The 15,713-nt window shown below is 41.3% G+C and overlaps 1 protein-coding gene across 5 annotated transcripts in view; it reads left to right on the top strand.

The window, feature by feature from the left end:
• Window positions 1-15,713, top strand: part of St6gal1 (ST6 beta-galactoside alpha-2,6-sialyltransferase 1) — a 129,520-nt gene that overhangs the window by 77,482 nt on the left and 36,325 nt on the right. The window contains exon 1 of one of the 5 annotated variants that reach the window (XM_042668600.1): window positions 8,516-8,740. The exons of 3 other annotated variants lie outside the window; for them this stretch is intronic. The gene's annotated coding sequence lies outside the window, so the exon portion shown is untranslated. Of the gene's footprint in view, window positions 1-8,515; window positions 8,741-8,803; window positions 8,893-15,713 lie in introns of those variants that run through there. One more of the 5 variants, XM_042668592.1, reaches the window with a different exon arrangement.

The following is a 15,713-nucleotide window of genomic DNA, read 5'->3' as shown; positions in this document are numbered from 1 at the left end:
TCATCTAACCTCAGCTTCTTGAAAGCACGAGTGATAGTTTTATCCGATCCCACTGTTCCTAGCTCACAGTGACCAGTCTTGGTTGAGCTGATTGGTGTAAATGGATATGGTGAAGGTAGATAAGGCCATTTCCAGGCTAGCACCTGTGGAAGTCAGGGTGAAATGAGGTTTGGTGCAGTCTGCCCCCTTCTTCCCTTTCCATCCTCAAAGCTCACATTCCACATGCAGGAATTGGAACTATTATGGTGACTTGCTCTTGGATAATTGGGGGGGGGGAACGACACATCTCTCTTTATAGGCAGACATTCCTAGACAAGTCATCTGACCTCTTCCAGCTTCAATTTCTTTATGTATAAAATGGCGAAACAATAGGCTATTGTTGACGTTTGTGAAAGATTTTCTTGAGGTCTCTGAGGCTTCTCAAATCACTTCCTTTTGATCATTACCATGATCTCATTTATTTTGTATAGGAGCTTTCAGGTTAGGCATTTTTGACATATAATTTCCCCTCCATAGGCACTCAAGCATAAATGAAAATTTAATTGGCCTATTGATTATACAAATATAGGGCTACACAGATTTCTAAATCTATTAAAAAATTTTGGCTGAGTGACCTATCTGTCATCTTAAAGTACTGGGATGCTGAGATTGGAAAGATCATGGTTCTAGGCCAGCCTGGGAGAAAAGTCCATTAGATTCCATTTCCCCAGAGAGAAGCTGGACTTAGTGGCTTGTGCCTGGTATCCTACCAGCTATAGGAAGCCTAAAAAAGGCAGATAGTGGTTCAAAGGTGTGCTTGGGCAGAAAGTGAAATTCTATCCTAAAAATAACCAGCAAAAATAGGGTTGGAGTTGTGGCTCAGTGGTAGAGCTCCAGTGTAGCAACCAAGAGGAAGGCCAGTTCAATCCTCAATACCATGAGAGAGAGAGAGAGAGAGAGACAGACAGACAGACAGACAGACAGATGGAGAGAAACAAAGAGAGACAGAGACAGAGAGAGCTTGGTGCTTGTGATGCATGCCTGTAATGCTAGTTATTGGGACGAGATCTGAGATCACAGTTGGAAGATGGTCAGGGCAGTAAAGCCCATGAGACTCTTATCCCAATTAACCAGCAAAAAGCTGAAACTGGAGGTATGTCTCAAATGATAGCATGCCAGCCTTGAATGAAAAAAAGCTAAAGGGTAATGCCCAGGCCTTGAGTTCAAGCCCCAGTACAAGCACAAAGAAAAGAAAAAAAAAAACGAAAGAAAGAAGGAAGGAAGGAAGGAAGGAAAGAAAGAAAGAAAGATCCCTTACTTTCCTCAAGAAAGAAAGAAAGAAAGAAAGAAAGAAAGAAAGAAAGAAAGAAAGAAAGAAAGAAAGATCCCTTACTTTTCTCAAGAAAGAAAGAAAGAAAGAAAGATCCCTTACTTTCCTCAACATGGACTTGAAGTTTGATTCCTTGAGGTTCATAGTTCACAAGCAAACAGTTATTTCTGTCACTTCCTGGTACATAAAAGGACAGCGAATCCCTTGTACCCTGGAGTCCCAGACTCAATGCGATCCCCCATCCATATGTAAGGACTAGCTTATGTCAGTTTCCTCTCTGTACATGTTTTATAATCATTCCTGAGAAAAATTGGGAAACATGTCTAGGAATCTTAAGATTGTCTTCAACTAGTCAAAAGTCCCACATGTGGACCCTGTAAATGCCAACGTTCAACTGTAGTGTCATCAGTGGTCCACGGCTTGGGGGGAGGGGTGGGGTGTTCAGAGACTGGTCAAGTGATTTGAACCCGAAGTACGCTCTAGGTTTGATACATCATTTAAAATTGAACCAGTTGACTTCTGGAGTTGGTGGGCATTGCTGTGGCTGAAAGTCACAGGTAAAACAAGACAAGCATTTTAGTGCAAGCATTAAGAATGCAGTTTTGCCAGGCACCTGTGTGGCTCGTACCTGTAATCTTAGATACAAAGAGGCTGAGAACTGAGGATTGTAGTTCAAAACCAGCCTGGTACTCAGGAATCTGAGATCTGAGGATCGATGTTCAAAGCCAGCCTGGGCAGGAAAGGAAAGTCCATGAGACTCTTATCTCCAATAAACTACCAGAAAACTGGAAGTGGTGCTGTGGTTCAAGTGGTAGAGTGCTAGCCTTGAGCTGAAGAGCTGAGAGACAGTGCTCAGGCCCAGAGTTCAAGTCCCATGACTGACCAAAACAAAACAAAACAAATTAAAAAAAAAAACCCAGCCTGACCAGGAATGTCTGGGAGAATCTTATCTCTAATTAACCACCAAAATGACTAGAAGTAGAGCTGTGGCTCAAGTGGAGGAGAGCTGACCTTGAGCAACAAAGCTCAGGGATAGTACCCAAGCCCTGAGTTCAAGCCTCAGTACCAGTAACATACCCCCCCCCCCCCCCCACACACACACAAAAGAATATAGTCTTTGGACAGCCCTGGGTTGAAGTTTTGGCTCTGTTCTTTAGTAGCAGAAATCCTTTAACATCTTTTGAGATTGAGCTTCCTTTCTTGGGAAACAGACTGCATAACAGCACCAACATCATAGTTGTGGTGAGGCCTGAATGACTCATATATAGAGAGGTTCTTCTCTGGTCATGATGACTTACTTCCCCTCTTTTTCTTCTCTTGGTGTATTTGCATGCCCAGTAGGTGCTCCATGTTGATGATTTCAGCTCATGCCTAAAATCAACTTCTTATCTACAAAGAAACCACTTCCCACCCCCCAACATTCACAGCATGAGATTCTGAGAGTGGACACCTGTCATTTTACCATGTGCTATCTCTGTACTCTGCACTTGGCACTCATGGAGACAGAGAAGAAGTACTGCTTGCTAATCACTACCTTGGGAAGTCCTAATCTGACTGGAAAATTAAGGACCACACACACAAACAGGATCTGGAGGAGCATGCAGGAGAATGTCTGCTCTGTCTGTCTAGGACTATAAGTAAAAGTGGCTACAGAAAGTGGTCCACCCTAGATTATCTAAGACGTTTCTTCCAGGGACCTAGGCTGGTGCTCAGTTAGCCCTTGGTTCCCTGAATGTTAAGTGAGGCAGACTTGAATTGGAGATCAGTCATTGAATGCTGACTTTTCCCAAAGAAAAATGTTCAACTCTCCTATCGTTCAACATGTTCCATTGTGCCCTAAGTACAGACGTGGAAGTCTTTACAGAGCTAGCTCCTGTCCTCCAGGAAGGAATGACATGGTTAACAGCAAAAGTTGAGCTCCAGTCCTCATTTGAGGATTGTTAGAGTGTAGCAGCCTTTTCTCCCCAGCAGGTGGATCTTTTTTGTTTTTGGTCGGTCGTGGGGATTGAACTCTGAGCCTGGGCGCTTTCCCTGCGCTTTTCACCTCAAGGCAAGTGCTCTACCGTTTGAGCCACAGCATCACTTCCGGTTTTCTAGTGGTTTATTGGAGATAAGAGTCTCACAGAGTTTCCTGCCTGGGCTGGCTTTGAACTGTGATCCACAGATCTCAGCCTCCTAAGTAGCTAGGATTACACGTGTGAGCTACCAGCACCCAGCAGAGGTGGATCTTTTGCCCTGTTGCTGTCCTGTCATCTGGTGACCAAAAGACAGGGTCACAGTTAACAGGGAAGAGGTGAAAGGGCCAGGGCTTGATGTAAGGGCTGTTGCTTTGGTAGAGAACCCATGGTTCTTGGCCTGGTGATAGATGTGACTTATTTAGAAGTAGCAGACCCGTTGGGGCCTGGCAGCCCAGAGTTGATGACGTTCAATTTAGAGACGTGGGTTGGCTTGCCAATTCTTCTGTAACTCTGGGCAGTTACTGAGCAGCAAATTTCAAATTCTTGACTCCTTTATTGGCTCATCAGCCATGTCCATCCAAGGCTGAAAGGGCATTATTGCCTTTGCTCTTGTGAGCTCTCACATTCTTCAAGGCTTTTATTGATGCTTTTAGATCCAGACCAATTAAATCAGCATCTACTGAGACTAATGTTGGACATTTATCTTTTAAAAATACAGAGGTAATGTTAATGTCCAGGCAAGAAAAAGGGGCAATGTTCTCCCTTTTTCTTCTCATCCACAGGCAACTTGTATGAAGCTAGAGGTAGGAGTGCAGAGTAATGGCACGCAGAGTGCTGTGCAATTCTGAGGCTACACTTGGACATAACACGTCTCCTGTACATTCCCTTCCCCTTTCTCTTTGCACGGTGGTCCTTTTAGCCTTGGCCTGGCTCTAGAAAGCCATCAGTTTGCTAACATGAGAAAGATAAATATTTTGTTACCTTGGTGACTTTAAGAATCACGTCACTGCTGGGTGCTGGTAGCACACGCCTGTCAGCTACTCAAGAGGCTGAGATCCTGATTTGAAGCCCTTCCAGGAAGACAAATCCAAGATGCTGACCTATAGCTAACCAGCAAAAGCTAGGGGTAGAAGTATGGCTCAGGTGATAGAAAAACAGCCTTGAACAAAAAAGCTAAGCATGAGTATAAGGCCCTGAGTTCTAGCCCTAGTACTGGCACAGAAAAAGAAAATTAAAAACAACAACAAAAAGAGTTATTTCAGTGATTCTGGCATTTAGGAAATGTCAAGGCCTTGGGGCCCTGACTTCCTCCTTGGCCCAGATAAAACTGATGAAAAGATGTGATTACTTTCACTAAAGATAGTTAAACTGAGATTCTGAGAGAGATCTTTATGCTGCAGAGGATTGAAGAGAAAATTCTTAATTTGGATATCTCAATAGAAATTGCTCCTATTTCTTGCCACTTACTTCTCCTTTGCAATCTAACACTTGAGAATTCTGGGCAGTCTGTTGACCCCGCCTGGCAGTAACAGCAGTGCTGTGTGTCCCAGGGGGCATCGCCTTTCAGCTGTAGCTGCTACCCTGAATTTACCTGCCCCAGTGCTGAGCTGAGGAGGGAGGCTCATATCTGATCTGGCAATCAGTAAAATCCTGGTTTTACAAGGCTGTTCTCCTGATTTCTAAGCACTCAAACCCAGATTCTTCTGGATAAGCTTCTAACCCTTTAACTCGGGCTAGCTAAGGTGAGGGTAGCTGGGGGTATTTTTTTCTAAGCACCCTGCTGAATCTAGCATACCAGTAAGAAGATCTGGTTTTTAGGAGGTAGGCAAGAATTTTGTCTATTGCTAGGATCAGAAGTTATGATTAAGTTAGGGTAAGCTATGAAAACCACAGTTCCTTGCCCTAGGTCTCTAGAGAACCACTAGATACTTTCAGTATTTCAAAAGACCTGATGGGAAAAGCCTGTTTTTCACCATAAATTCGCACAACCAAAGAAACCAAATCTCTGTGTATCAGGCTAAACTTTTTTTTTTTTTTTTTTGGTCGTGGGGCTTGAACTCTGGGGCTGGGTGCTGTCGTTGAGCTCTTCAGCTCAAGGTAAGTGCTCTACTGCTTGAGCCACAGCATCACTTCTGGTTTTCTGGTTGTTTATTGGAGATAAGAGTCTCCTGCCCAGGCTGGCTTTGAACCGCAATCCTCAGATCTCAGCCTCCTGAGTAGTGTGAGCCACTGGTGCCTGGCTCAGGCAGAACTTTTATCTGTTAATTTTGATGTTACCAACTTGATTATAATAATAGTGACAATCTCTTCTGATCTGATCAGGCTTCTGACTGACAAAAGTATCTTTGTTGGTGTGGCAATATGTATGAACTAAAGTTTGTTAACTTCATCTTTCAAAATCTTGGGATCATTTGGAGGAAATAAACTATAAGGAATACTTGGTGTGTGGGGAATGTGGCCTAGTGGTAGAGTGCTTGCCTAACATGCATGAAGCCTGGGGTTTGATTCCTCAGCACCACATATACAGAAAAAGCCATAAGTGGCACTATGGCTCAAGTGGTAGGTAGAGTGGTAGCCTTGAACTGAAGAGTTGAGGGACAGCACCCAGGCCCAGAGTTCAAGCCCCATGACTGGCAAAAAAAAAAAAGGAAAAAAAGAATTGAGCAACCATTGGCTTTGACTAAACTCAGGGGAGTTTTTGTTATTTCAATGCGCTAGTCAAATGTCAAGGTGAAGGGAGATGAAAGATCTATAGCTGAGAATTCTATAGATGTTCTTAGGCAAGTAGAAATGAATATTCAGGAGTTATCTACCGAACAGCTCTATTTAGGAAATGCTAGATATTGTAATGAATAAACTAGGTAGGACAAGGCTATTAAAATCCATTTTTAATGACTTTGGACTCCAAGTAACTAACATTATTTTTGTTCTCATTTTTTATTTATTTATTATTTTAATAGGCTTTTTTATTGTGAAAATACGTGTACAGAGGGCTTACAATTACATGAGCAAGGTAATGAGTACATTTCTTATCAAGCATTGTTGGCTCCTCCTTTGTTTTTCCCCTGCCATCCCACCCTGCCCTCCCATCTCCACAACTACACCCTCCTCCTCCCCCGCCAAAGTTGTAAAGTTCATTTTTCAACATAACATCTTGTACATCTCAGTGTTGCAATGGGTCATCCTGTATCCCTATTTAAACAATTTGTTTTTTTCCTTTCTCCTCTCCAAATTATACCAACATCAAATACAGTGAAAACAGGGGTTATACCGTGGGGGAGGGACATACAAAGCAGCAAAAAAAAAAAAATCACTTTATAAATATGTTAGAGGACTAGGAAGGTGGCTCAGTGGTAGAGTGCTTGTCTTGCATGCATGAGGCCCTGGGTTCAATTCCTCAGCACCACATAAGCAGAAAAAAAAAAAGCTGGAAGTAGCGCTGTGGCTCAAGTGGTAGAGTGCTAGCCTTGAGCTGAAGAGCTGAGGGGCAGAGTCCAGGCCCAGAGTTCAGGCCCCACGACTGGACCCAAAAAAATAAATAAAATAATGTTAGAAACAATAGCAAAAAAGAAAAAAACCACTTGTGTCCTTATCTTGGGGTTCATTTCACCTAACATCATCTTCTCTGACCTTTGTTCTCTGTTCTTATTTTTAAATGATCCTGCTTATATCTACTTAGTGCATTTGCTGGAAAATAGAATCCCTGTCTAGGAAGTCATGTAACAACTCTTCTTGGCAACTAGTATTTGGCAAATGCTTGACAGGAAACAGAAAGAGAAATAGCCAGGTATGAGTGGCTCATGCTTATAATCCTAGCTATTCAGGAGGTTGGGATCTAAGGATTGTGGTTTCAAGCCAACCTAGGTAGAAAAGTCCCTAAGTCTCTTATCTCCAATTAACCCTCAAAAAGCTGGAAGTGGAGCTGTGGCCTAACCTCCAAAAAGCTGTGAAAGTGGAATGCTAGCTTTGAATGGAAAAGGCTAAGGGACATGTCCAGGCCCTAAACCCAATCCCCACTACGAGTGCATGTGCATGTGTGTGCACACACATGCACAAATCTGCATAGGGATTAAGACACCATGTAAATATATATTTTGTTTGACTACGCCTCACCATGTGGCAAGTGTTGGAGTTAGGAATTTCTTGCAGTTTTTGTAGTGTTGTGTCTCCAGCAATGTCAGATGAATGAACCTATTATGAGTACTGGTATATGTTTTCTTCAGGCTTTGGGACAATTGCAAAGTAGAAGATCTCAGGCCTCTCTTCATTTCCCCCAGTCCTAATGCTCTCAGGCTATAGGACTTAGATCTCTTGAGATATAAAAACAACAAAATTAGGAGAACCATTGAACTTGACAGCACTTGATTCCAACCAGCCTTGAAATTGATTGCTCAGTTTCTGGGACAACAGAGCAGAGATGTACAATAAACAATACCACAATGAAGGCATAGGCCAGATGTGGAACATGGGCAAATGATAATAGTTTTCTCAACAGAAGAGCAAAAAGAATGGAGCGGGAACTGTTACAGATGAAAAGAACTGAAAATGATATATTGTCCAAACTACGTTGACTTTATCTGAGCATTTTAATGTAAACAACAACTGGTAAACTGATTTGGATTTTAGTAGACACTGGTAGTGTAGTCAGATTTAGTTATTGTATTTATAGATTATTGTATTATAGATTTATAGATTCTCTGGAAGAACCTGTGCGTGTGTGTGTGCGCGCGCGCGCTGAGGTAATGTAGATAATTAAACTCCATTTATTTAAATTGTTTGAGGGTCTGTATTCACAGTTCTTTGAAAGATGGTAGATAGATTATATGGTTCTAAATACCAGAGTATGAGTTAATACCTTACATATAATTGCTCTGTTAGAACATAGGGTTTAATTTCCTCATGGAATCCCCGGTTAGGGGAGAATTGACATTATGTCTGACATTTGCTTTAAAGTCCTGAGTGGGAGGGATGTGGTGAGGGACAGTAGAGATCAGGGGGAAGTGAAATGGTCTATTTTTTCTCTCTCTAGTTTTCTGTAGTGTAGGGTGTGGTGTTGAGTGATATAGGCAAATGGAGGAAAGAGATGCCTCTGTTGTGTGGGTGGGGCATCTTGTTTATTCAGTTTTCTTTATAGGCTCTTTTTGCTTCTTTGTTCTCTTCTTTTCTTTGATTCATGGAATGGAGTACAGATTGGAAATCTTCCCCTGTGGGATGTGCTCACTATTTAATGATAGATTTTTATTGTTGGGCTGGGTCTGCTATGCTTGTACTCTAGGAGAAGGACCAATGGGGTGTGAAGAGCCTACATTTTGGCCAGGCACCTGTCAAACTGAAAGGCATCTATTTCTGGAAACATAAGTTTATCTGTCTTTAGGGTACAATGTTGAAGCTAGAGGCAAGTGGCCAGACATTTCTCTTTGCCTTATTTAATCAGAGGGGCTGGTTCTGGCTCAGGACCACTACCATCTAGGTGGTAAGAATTTAAGCTGTTTACTCCCCCCCCCTGCCCCCCTCCTCAAGTTCTCTTTTCTCTTAGAAGAACTCCATGGAAATGTACTCTGGTGTTTCTGAGGATCTCGCTGTCTTCTCCATCTGTGCCTGTCTAGATCCAAGATTTGATCTCAGGTAAACTGTCCTTTTGCAGGCTGGAAGAATTGATCAGCTCTTTTATCTTCGAGTCTGTGATCTGGGCAGGATTTCTCCTTCCTGATTTAGCCCTTTAACTAGGCTTGTTCTCAGATAGACAGTTGAGCAAAGGCAGTATCTCAGACTGTAAATTTCTCATTGTTTCCTAAATTCACTTATCAAGTTTACCAGCTAGGAATTTGTTATCTGTTGCATATCATGTTTCTGATGATTGCTGCCCTTTTCAGCAAAATAGTGGCTTGTCAGAAATGTTCTAATGCCTTGACCCTTGTTGGCCTGCATTTGATAGAACACAAGTGGTTAGGAACTGGGATGTTAGAACCAGTCAACCTAGTCTCCCTTGGGGACTTTGGGAAATATAGGTCTGACTATATTGTCTAAGGCACAGTTGTTGCTACAAGAGTTAGGTGGGGGCTGGGAAGGTGGCTCAGTGGTAGAGTGATTGATTTGCATGCAGGAGGCCCTGGGTTTGATTCCTCAGCACCACATAAGCAGAAAAAGCCTCAAGTGGCACTGTGGTTCAAGTGGTAGAGCGCTAACCTTGAGCTGAAGAGCTGAGGGACAGTGCCCGGGCCCAGACTTCAGGCTCCACGACAACAACAAAAAAAAGAGTTAGGTGATCTTGATGTTACAGAAGCTTCAGAACATGGTAAACTCTCAATAATTATTAGTTCAAACAAAGCAATAAAAATCTGTCATTAAATAGTGAGCACATCCCACAGGGGAAGATTTCTAAGTATTTTTATCCATATCTGTCAGATAGAGATACAAGGATCACAGACAGATGTTGATTAGATGTCTTAAATGACAGATTAAAAAGTCAGAATCTACGTTTGTGAGATGACAGTCTTAGTGAGAGGTGTGTGTGTGTGTGTGAAGTGTCTTGAACTCAGGGCCTAGGCTCTGTCTCTTAGTTTTTTCACTCAAGTTAGGTGCTCTAACACTTGAGCCATAGCTCCACTTCTGGCTTTTTTTGGTGGCTAGTTGGAGATAATCTCACAGACTTTCCTGTCCACACTGGCTTTGAATGGCAATCCTCAGCCTTCTAAGTAGTTAGGATTATAAGCATGTGTCACCAGTGCCTGTAGTAACTTCCTTTTCTAAATCCATGGCTCCTCGAACTATTGGTAGTAAAGGACTGGTTTCTCTTATTCATTTTTTAATGTATCAATCAGTTGTAAAATATAATAAATGGATTATAGAATAATATAATGATAAAAAGACATTCAAAATAGAAGGCTCATTTTAAAATATTCTTTTTGCTAGGCATAGAACTATTGGATTCAATTATGATGCAAGTTCTTTTACTTATTGTAAAGGTGATGAGCAGGAGAGTTACAGTTACAAAAGTTAGGTAATGAGTACATTAAAGTATGAGTCTTTATTTTTTATTTTTATTTAATTTTTGGTCTTGGGGCTTGAACTCAGGGCCAGGGCGCTGCCCTTGAGTTTTTTTTGCTCAAGGCTAGTGCTCTACCACATGATGCAAGTTCTTTACACTCAATTTCTGTACTTATCTCAGACCTTAGACAACTTCCTCTGACTAATGCTTGTCTATAGCTCTCACTTTGGGAGAGCTACCTGTTTTTCAGAATCTGGGGCATAAACTGACCACTTATATTTTAATTAGGCTGGAGATGTAGCTCAATGGTATACATGGGGTCCATCACCTTAAACAACAGAAAGCAATACAACACTCAATTGCTCAGCTCCACCCCTGACTATTTGGATCAGAATGATGGAGATAGAATTCAGGACTCTACTTTGTATGGGGTTTTTTTTTGGGGGGAGGGGGTTGAGGGCAGGTGCATGCAAGGGTTTTGGTCCTGGAACTTGAACAATGACATGAGTTGTTTTGCTGAAGGCTTTTACTCTACCACTTGACCCACAGCTCCAGCTTTTGATGGTTAACTAGAGATAAGAGTCTTACTTTCCTGCCTTGGCTAGCTTTGAACTGTGAATCTGAGTTTCAGCCTTCTGAGGAACTAGGATTACAGACATGAGCCACTGGTGCCTGCCTTAGGAACCTTCTTCCTTCCTCCCTCCCTCCCTCCCTCCCTTCCTCCCTCCCTCCCTTCCTCGCTCCCTTCCTCCCTCCCTCCCTTCCTTCCTTCCTTCCTTCCTTCCTTCCTCCCTCCCTCCCTCTCTCCCTCCCTCCCCCTTCCTTCCTTCCTTCTTTCTTTCTTTCCTTCCTTCCTTCCTTCCTTCCTTCCTTCCTTCCTTCCTTCCTTCCTTCTTTCCTTCTTTCTTTCTTTCTTTCTTTCTTTCTTTCTTTCTTTCTTTCTTTCTTTCTTTCTTTCTTTCTTTCTTTCTTTCTTTCTTTCTTTCTTTCTTTCTTTCTTTCTTTCTTTCATGTGTGTCATTCATAGGGCTTGAACCCTGGGCCTGGACGCTGTCCCTGAGCTCTTCAGCTCAATGCTAGTGCTTTACCACTTGAGTCACAGTGCCACTTCCAGTTTTCTGGTGGTTAATTGGAGATAAGAATCTCATAGTCTTTTCTGCCCTGGCTGGCTTTGAACCATGATCTTCAGATCTCAGCCTCCCAAGTAGCTAGGATTAAAGGCATGAGCCACCAGCACCCCACTAGAAACCTACATTTTAATGAGTAATTTAAATAACTTCAATGTGCCCCGAGTCTGAGAATCATTGTTCTCTACAATCCTGCTTCTCCTCTGCAGACAGCAGAGGAACACAGTAAATAGTGAAGCAAACATAATAGTCTGTTCCCATTCCTCCATTGCCCCCTCCCCCTTTCTTTCTTCTTTTAAGGAGATGTTTTTCAAAGTCTTCCTTTTTATAGAAACTTACTGACAGACCAGCTTTTTGAACTTATTTAAATACACTTCAGTGAATGTGTATTGACTGAAAACTGCAGGCTGAGTAGAGAGGGACCAGAGCACATGATGCTCGTGTAGCCATTGGGAAGTGAGTTAAAATAGAGCACAGTGAAGAACTGGGGCATTTTTAGTACCACAGCAGCTGAGCAGATGAGGAGGAGCCAGTCACAGAGACCACTGAATGGACAGGGAGTGACCATCATATAAAGGAAACTCAGAAGTGTAGGTTTGAAAAGTTAGTTAGTTGGGGAGGATAAGCAATTGCTGATGGGTGACCAAGATGGAATGAGCATCAGTCACCTGCTTAGCATCATGGAGATCATGGAGGTCTTTGGTAATCCTGACAAGCACAGGTTCAGGAAGAAAGGGGAAGCATATTGAAGTGGAACTCATGAGGATGGGAAGATGGGAATTGGAAATAGTGACAGTGGATAGTCTTTCAAAGAATTTTATTACCGAGGACTGAAAAATTAGACCAGGGCTGGGAAATGAAATGACTTCAAAAGATTTATGGAGAAGGGACAGGGAATGTAACTTATTTTGTACTCAGATAATGACTAAATACATACATTTTTATAAAATAATAATGTATTTTTTAAGTTAATTCCTTCAGGAAAACAGAAATAATTGTCTGTTGCAACATTTTTTTCCCTTAAGCTCTTTCAAATTCTCTAGACTGAGAAGACATCATTGGCCAAGAAGAAAAGAGTTTGTAAATCACTCTTAGTTCCCTATATAGATGAATCTACATGCATATAAAAAATGACAGTGCATTTTTTAATATTTGCTTTATCTATTTTTTGGCTGGAACATCTTAAATTTCATCTCTTATTCACATGCAAAAGTCCTTTTTGTGTTTTATGTAACTAACCACAATACTATTATTATGCCTAATGAAATTAACAATGATAAATTATATCATGTAAATCCAGCACATATTTAAATAACTTTGTTTCTAAAGATGTTTTGTGCAAATTAAGATTCAAGCAAGGCCTGTTTTATATTATTAATGTATCTATTAAGCTAATTGATTTTTTATGTCCATTGACTAATTGATGAAACCAAATCAGCTGTCCAAAGTTCTACTTTGTGAATTTGTCCAATAACTTTCCTATGGTGTCATTTAACTTGCTCATTCTTGTATGTGTGTTTGTGTGTGTGTCTGATGTGTGTGTGTGTGTGTGTGTGTGTGTGTATGTGTGTGTGCGTATTTTTCCTGCTGGTACAGGGGCTTGAAACTCATGCTCTTCTTTGGCTTTTTTGCTTAAGGCTAGCATTCTACAACATGAGCCACACTAACACTTCTAGCTTTTTGCTAGTTAATTGGAAATAAGAGTTTCATGGATTTGTCTCTCTGGGCTGGCTTTGGACTACAATCCTCAGATCTCAGTTTTCTGCACAGCTAACCATGAGGAACCAGTGTCCAGCTCTTCTGTATATCCTAAAAACTGGTTTGCATGTAAAGATGGGATAATATATAGTTCAAACATTTGTGGCAAGAATGTTCCACAATTGATACTGTGTGTTCTATCATGCTGCAGATCAGACGTCACATGCTGTTCAGCATTAAAACTACGAATCAAGTGGAAATTACCTAAATCGTGAGAGTGTGGTTTTTTTTTTTTTCTTCTTCTGAAGACAGGAAACTAGAAGCATGTTTATGTGCAAATGGAAGGGCACTTTGAGAAAAGGATGCAAATGAAAAGAGGGTGATTTTGTAAAATACTTTTTTTTAATTGTGAAAATACTGTACAGAGAGGTTACATGGACAAGGTAATGAGTACATTTCTTATCAAGTATTGTTGCCTCCTCCTTTATGTCCTCTTCCCATCCATTCCCATCCAAAGTTGTAAAGTTTGTTTTTCGACATAACATCTTGTACATCTCATTGTTGCAATGAGTCTACCTGTATCCCTAGTTAAACAATTTGTTTTTTCCCTTCCCCTCCACAAAGTATACCAACATCAAATACAGTGAAAACAGGAGTTAAACACTTTCTTTAAGTAGACAAGGTTATACAGAATGTAGTGGATGTTTGCCATTGCATATGTTGGTCCCAGTTGATAATAAGAGACTTGGGCATCAGTGCAAGTAATGTGAGCTGTGGTATGGTGCTTGAGGAGGTTCTAGTCTGGAACGAGTTATGTGTTCATTAGAGGAGAGTGACAATAAGAGGGAAAAGACAAGTAGAACTTGAGTATGTAGCAGATGAATATATTGCAAGAGGAGTATGTGATTGCTGGCAAGCATTAAGTACCTATTAGCAATTGGTGATGAGCAACATTTAATTAATTCAGTAAATACTCTGTGCACACAATGTTTTCCGCAAATTTTCTTTTTTTTTTCCTTTTGGTAATCACCATTTATTTCTTTTTTTTTTCAAATTTTTTATTGTGATTAAGTGGTTACGTAATTTCCCAAATTTCACAGTATCATGGGATAGTGAAGCTTAGTTAAAGTCACAAACACATTCTAACTTTCATGGAGCAAATTGTCTATCATGGTCTATCACATTTATGAGTTCTATGAGCTTTGCGATACAGCTATTTCTTCCACATTGGGTGGTATGTACATTTCTTTTGTTTTGCATAGCATCAGCTGTTCCCACTTTCCCACTTGTTCCCTCCCTCCCTTCGCTGCCATTGAGTTGCTTAGTTCATTATGTTCAATGTCCAGTGCAGCTGATGGGTCCCTCTGTTGTATGTTTTTCCCTGATTCCCTCTAGTTCTGTGCTGTCCTCCTGGTTTCCTTTGGTGTGCACATATACACCATACATGTGATCAGCAGCATGGGGTTATTAGTAGTGATTCAACCACATGAGTGGAAGTCCTTTGTTTCTTAAGTCCTGTTAATTTTGTCGTATCACCTAACGTTTTGGATTTAACATCCACTTATCAGGGAGACCATGTGCCGTTTGTCTCTTTGTACTTGGCTTACCTTGCTCAACATGATTTCTTCTAGCTCCATCCATTTCCCTGCAAATGCCATTATTTTGTCATTTCTAATGGCTGCATAATATTCCATTGTGGATCCATTCATCTGTGGTGAGACATCTGAGTTGTTTCCATATCCTGGCTATTGTGAACAGTGCTGCAATAAACATGGAGGTGCACGTGTCCTTGTATACTGGTTCCTGTTGTGCAGGATAGATGCCTAGAAGTGATATGACTGGGTCACAAGGGAGGTCAATATTTAGCTTTCTGAGGACCCTCCAGACTGCTTTCCAAAGTGGTTGTATAAGTGTACATTCCTACCGGCGGTGTAATAGGGTTCCTTTTTCTCTGCATCCCCTCCAGCATTTGTCATTGGCTGACTTGAGGATGTGGGCCATTCTGACTGGGGTAAGGTGGTATCTCAGGGTTGTCTTTATTTGCATTTCCTTCACCACCAGGGATGGTGAACATTTCCTCATGTGTTTCTTTGCTATTTTCATCTCTTCTTCTGAGAAGTCTCTCTTTAGTTCCCTTGCCCATTTAGTAATTGGTTTGTTAGGTTTGGGAGGGATTAGTTTCTTGAGTTCCCTGTATATACTGGATATTAACCCCTTGTCTGATATATTGCTGGTAAATATTTTTTCCCAATTAGTTGGTTGTCTTTCTAGCTTGCTTACTATAGCTTTAGCTGTGCAGAAACTTTATTTTAAGGTAGTCCCATTTGTTGAGTCTCTCTCCAATTTGTTGTGACCCTGTTCAGGAAGTTCCTTCCTGTGCCTGTAAGTTCAAGTGTCTCTCCTACTCTGTCCTGCAGTAATTTCAGAGATTCAGGTTTAATGTTAAGGTCTTTAATCCATTTTGAGTTGATGTTGGTGCATGGTGATAGGCTGGGGTCCACTTTTAGTCTTCTGCATGTGACTGCCCAGTTTTCCCAGCACCAGTGATTAAAGAGGCTGTGTTTCTTCCACTGTATGTCTTTGGCTCCTTTGTCAAATATCAGCTGACTGTAGGCATGTGGTTTTATTTCTGG

This window comes from Dipodomys spectabilis, unplaced genomic scaffold (genome assembly GCF_019054845.1).
Source record: "Dipodomys spectabilis isolate Male_0828 unplaced genomic scaffold, ASM1905484v1 ptg000017l, whole genome shotgun sequence".
Lineage (NCBI taxonomy): Eukaryota > Metazoa > Chordata > Mammalia > Rodentia > Heteromyidae > Dipodomys > Dipodomys spectabilis.
The sequence above is the reverse complement of the archived record's forward strand: the minus strand, read 5'-3'. Positions and strand labels throughout refer to the sequence as shown.